At 44.2% G+C, this 5000-nt stretch overlaps 2 non-coding genes and 1 pseudogene across 2 annotated transcripts in view; all 3 read left to right on the top strand.

Annotated features, from left to right (window-relative positions):
* The window catches only part of LOC133937196 (5S ribosomal RNA), a 119-nt gene extending 65 nt beyond the window's left edge, over positions 1 to 54 (top strand). Inside the window, exon 1 of the ribosomal RNA XR_009915259.1 lies at positions 1 to 54. This exon is cut by the window's left edge and continues 65 nt beyond it. This is a non-coding gene — a ribosomal RNA (5S ribosomal RNA).
* Positions 55 to 116: 62 nt separating this feature from the next.
* On the top strand, positions 117 to 235 carry LOC133939014 (5S ribosomal RNA; annotated as a pseudogene).
* A 62-nt stretch (positions 236 to 297) lies between these two features.
* On the top strand, positions 298 to 416 carry LOC133945437 (5S ribosomal RNA). The gene has a single exon (XR_009917175.1). It is a non-coding gene; the product is annotated as a 5S ribosomal RNA (ribosomal RNA).
* The last annotated feature ends 4584 nt before the right edge of the window (positions 417 to 5000 follow it).

Raw genomic sequence — 5000 nt, 5'->3', positions numbered from 1 at the left:
GCCTGGTTAGTACTTGGATGGGAGACTGCCTGGGAATACCAGGTGCTGTAAGCTTTTTTCCACTCTTAACTGACGTATTTACATGTATAAATAAGGTTCAGAGGGTGGACTAGTTCGCTTACAGCCACACCAACCTGAATACGCCTGATCTCGTCTGATATCGGAAGCTAAGCAGGGTCGGGCCTGGTTAGTACTTGGATGGGAGACTGCCTGGGAATACCAGGTTCTGTAAGCTTTTTTCCACTTTTACCTGACTTATTTACATGTATAAATAAGGTTCAGAGGGTGGACTCATTCGCTTACGGCCACACCAACCTGAATACGCCCGGTCTCGTCTGATCTCGGAAGCTAAGCAGGGTCGGGCCTGGTTAGTACTTGGATGGGAGACTGCCTGGGAATACCAGGTGCTGTAAGCTTTTTTCCACTTTTACCTGACGTATTTACATGTATAAATAAGGGTCAGAGGGTGGACTCATTCGCTTACGGCCACACCAACCTGAATACGCCCGACAGCCCTTGAACGTACCACGGAGTGACGTCATCATCCAGCGACCCGGTAGCAAGCCACCGCGGGTGGCTGCTGTGGAACTATTTTTGCCTTTTTTGTCTTTTTTTTTTTCTTCTCTTTCCCAGCTAGTCTTGTGCTCTTTCTAAATCCCCCTTTCTTCTCTATCTCTTATATGTAAATCCAACCGGACATTAGAGTTGTGATTGTCTTGTTAAGTGTTTGTTTATGTCCCCCGCGGCAGTGACGCACTGTGCGGGGGCATCGTAGCCGGCGAGGAAGTGCTCCAGAGACTATGGTGGAGATAAACACTGAGCAGGTGAGTTTAACCGCCGTCACCCAAGGAGGTGAGGGCGGGACAAACACGGAGCTGACGCAGGGTAAGAGCTGCAAAACGAGTGAGAGGAATGACAGGGAGCAGACAGTAATGGTGGAGATGGAGGGCGAGGGCGAGGACACGGCTATGGAGCTCATGCGGTGTGTTCGCGAGCTATGTGGAGGGCTATTGGCGTGCCGACAGATAACGGAGAGAAAATATGAGATGACAATGAGCCACCCTAAGGGGAAGGAGAGGCTCATGGAAGGCTTTAAGATAGGGGAGACTCGGGTGCACGCCAGAGAACTAGTAAATGACGAGCTGGTAGTGTCATTTATGAGTCTGCCCTTTTATATTGAGGACAGGGAGATACTGGCAAAGTTGCAACTATGGGGAGTAGCAGCAGTATCTCCCATTAAAAGAAGGATGTGGCCAGGGACAAATGTGGCAGACGGGACTAGGTTCCTGAAAGTGAAGTTTAATAATGAAATACAATCGCTGCCGTACTCTGCAAGATTTGACACTGCGCTGGGGGCAGAGTATTTCAGGGTGCTACATGATAAGCAGGTGAAGGTGTGCAGGCTGTGCATTAAACCCGGGCACATAATGAGAGAGTGCCCGGAATTTCATTGCAATAGATGTGGAGTGCAGGGCCATTATGCAAGGGAATGCAAGCAGGGGAGGAAGAAATGTGATCTGTGCCAGAACCTTATGAATGAATGCAGATGCAATAAGAGTGAGGCAGAAGATGGCACAAGTGAGAATGGAGAAGAAAGTGAGAGCGGAAGCAGTGAGGAGGGGGAGGCAGAGGAAATGGAAAGTGTGGAGGAGGGAGTCGGAAAAGAAACTGAGGAGACTGAGAAGGAGGATGCAAGCAGGCAGGAAGGAGAGAGGCCGGAGGAGGAGACGGAAGGCGGAAAGAAAGCTGGAACGGACCGGAACGAGAGAACGAGAGGAAACAACGAGGAGGAGGATGCGGGCAGGAGGAGAGGAGTGCTGGAACGTGAGGTGAGGACGGAGGCGACGGCAGAAAGGAGGAGAGACGGGATGGAGAAGAAACCGCCAAATACGAAGGAGACGAGAGGACCAGAGAAGGGGGCGATGGTCGAAAGAAAAGACGGAGAGGAGGAAGTAGGCCCGGGGAGGAGGAGAAGAGAGGACAACACAGGAGGGAAGGAGAAGGCAGCAGGTGGAGCGAAGCCCACTGAAACTGCAGAGGAGACCACCACGCCACAGACGGTAGGAGCTGAAACAGACATGGAGATAGAGGAGCAAATAAAACAACTGAGGAAAAGACAAACTAATCAGAAACATATGAGGAATAATAAGAAAAGTAGAACCAAGGAAAAAATAAAATGAAAATAGCAATACTACTAATGTTAACAATAATATCAATAAATGCAAGGGGGCTAAAAAATAAAATCAAAAGACATCAGATCTATGGAGAGAGTAACTATGATATAATATGCATACAGGAAACACACTGGGATGAGAGATGTATGAAAGAGGTGGAGGATGAATGGAGAGGAGATGTGTATGCAAATAATGGGGAAGGGAATGCAAGGGGTGTAGCAATATTAACAAAAAAAGGAGTGATAGGGAATGTGAGAAGGTGTGATGATGAGGGAGATGGGAGGGTGATAGGGATCAAATTTGAATATATGAATGAGGAAATGAAGCTGGTAAATGTGTATGCTCCGAATGAGGAGAAAGAAAGAAAGGTGATGTTTGAAAAAATGGAAAAAATGTGTGTTGACAACTGTATGATTGTTGGGGACTTTAATGTGTGGTGTGGGAAACTGGATGTGTCAAAAAACATGCATTTTAAAAATGATACAACAAGAGAGGTATTAGAAAAACTTAAAAGTATGAAAGGACTGAGTGATGTATGGAGAGAAAGAAATCCAGAGGGGAGAGAGTTCTCAAGAATACAACTGGTGAAAGGGGAATTAAAACAGAGCAGGATAGATTTAGTATTGAGCACGAAGGGCTTAGCAGAAGGGATAAAGAGTATAGAATATATAACCACAACTTATAGCGATCACAAGGTGTTAAAATATACAATAGGAGGGGAAACAAAGAGAAGAGGAGGGGGGGTGTGGTGTATGAATGGTCGGTTGCTCAAAGATGAAAAATATAAAAAAGAGGTGAGAGATTACATACAGTGGGAGATGGATGAGAGCATGTATGAGGAAGAAACGGGGAGGTGGTGGGAAAGGTTGAAAGAGGGGATAAGGGAAATAAGCAAAAAACACAGTAAAAATAGGGGAAAGAAAGAGAGGGAGAGAGAAAAAAGGTTAAAAGAGGAGTTAGAGGAAGAGGAGAAGAAAGCGGGGGAAGGAGGCAATTATGACATAGAGGGATACATAAGGAAGAAAGATGAACTAAAGGAGATAGAACAGAGAAAGTGTGAAGGTGCAATAATTAGAAGTAGGGCAAGATATGCAGTAGAGGGGGAAAAATGTACAGGTTATTTCTTAGGGCTAGAGAATACAAGGCAGGAGAAAAATTATTTTGAGAAAGTGGAGGGAAAGGGAGGCGAAAAAATAACAGATTTTGTAGGGATAGTGGAAAGAGTTGAAGAATTTTATAGGGAGTTATATAAGAAAGAAGAGGTAGATGAGGAGAGTAGCAGACAGGTGGTAGACAAGATGGAGGCTAAACTGAATGATGAGGATAGGGAGGTGTGCGAGGGAGAGATAAGTAAGGGAGAGATAGAGGAAGCAATAAATGGGTTAGGCAGGAATAAAAGTCCAGGGATAGATGGAATAATAGGCGAATTTTATATAGAGTTTAGAGAAGAATTAGTACCAGTATTGGATAGATTATATAGATGGATAGAAGAGAAGGGAGAAATGCCGCATAGTATGATAACAGGGTTAGTTAGCATCATTTATAAAAAAGGAAGTAGGGACAAATTAGAAAATTACAGGCCACTCACAGTGTTAAATGGGGACTATAAGGTTTTAGCAAAGGTGTTAGCAAATAGATTGAAGGGAGTAATAGGGACGGTGGTGGGAAGCACACAAGCATATAGTATACCAGGGAGAGACATAGCAGACACAATAAGTAGCATTAGGGATACAATAATACACATGAAGAGAAACAGTGGAGGGGTTATAGCGAGTTTAGATCTTAATAAAGCATTCGATAGAGTAGATCACGGATATTTGTATAAAGTGTTAGGAAAGATGGGATTTGGAGAGAAATTGATAGGATGGGTGAGGAGAATGTATGAAAGAGCAGGAAGTAAGATTAAGGTCAATGGGATAGTCACGGGTGAATTTAGAATAGAAAGATCAGTGAGGCAGGGATGTCCGCTATCGGCTTTGCTGTACTCCTTGTCGGCAGAGCCGTTAGCGGTACTCATTTTGAAAAATAGGAGGATTAGGGGGATAGAAATACCGGGTGGACAGGTGAGCACTCTATATCAATATGCGGATGACACAACGGTGACAGTTAGGGATAGGGAAAGTGTAGTTGAAGTATTAGGGAGTGTAGAATTATATGGTAGGGCATCTGGAGCCAAAATAAACATAGATAAGTCAGAAATAATGTACATAGGTTGGAGTAGAGAAAAGATGGGAGAGATAGGATTGAAGGAAAACAATGGGTACATGAAGGTGCTAGGGATAAACTTGGGGATTGAGGGAGAGGAAGGGAGGGATAGGCAATACGAAGTAATGATAAATAGCCTGAAAAAAACGTTAGGGTTTTGGAAACTAAGGAAGTTGAAACTAAAAGGTAAGGTAGTAGTGGTGAATGCGCTGATTATGAGTAAAATGATATATGTGATGAATGTGATGGATGTGCCTGTGAGAGTGTTGAAAGAGGTGGAAGGGGTTATAAGTAACTTTTTGTGGGATGGGGGGGGAGTAAGGATAGCGAGGGAAGTTTTAGAAAATGATTATGAAGACGGGGGGTTGAAGTTAGTGAATCTAGAGGGGAAAAAGAAGGCACTAAGGGTAAAAATGATGGTAAGATACTTAAGGGATGATGGAGACCATGTGTGGAAGGCCTTTTTGAAAGAAGCAATGAATAAATGTGGAGGGTGTGGGGAGAGTGGAATGTACATGAAATTTAAAAAAGGCATGATGAATGGGGTGACGGAAATCCACAAAGAGATGTTTGGAGCATGGGGTGAGTTTTTAAAAAGTGTGAAGTATGAATGCGAGGATG

Source organism: Platichthys flesus, chromosome 22 (assembly GCF_949316205.1).
Source record: "Platichthys flesus chromosome 22, fPlaFle2.1, whole genome shotgun sequence".
Lineage (NCBI taxonomy): Eukaryota > Metazoa > Chordata > Actinopteri > Pleuronectiformes > Pleuronectidae > Platichthys > Platichthys flesus.
The sequence above is the reverse complement of the archived record's forward strand: the minus strand, read 5'-3'. Positions and strand labels throughout refer to the sequence as shown.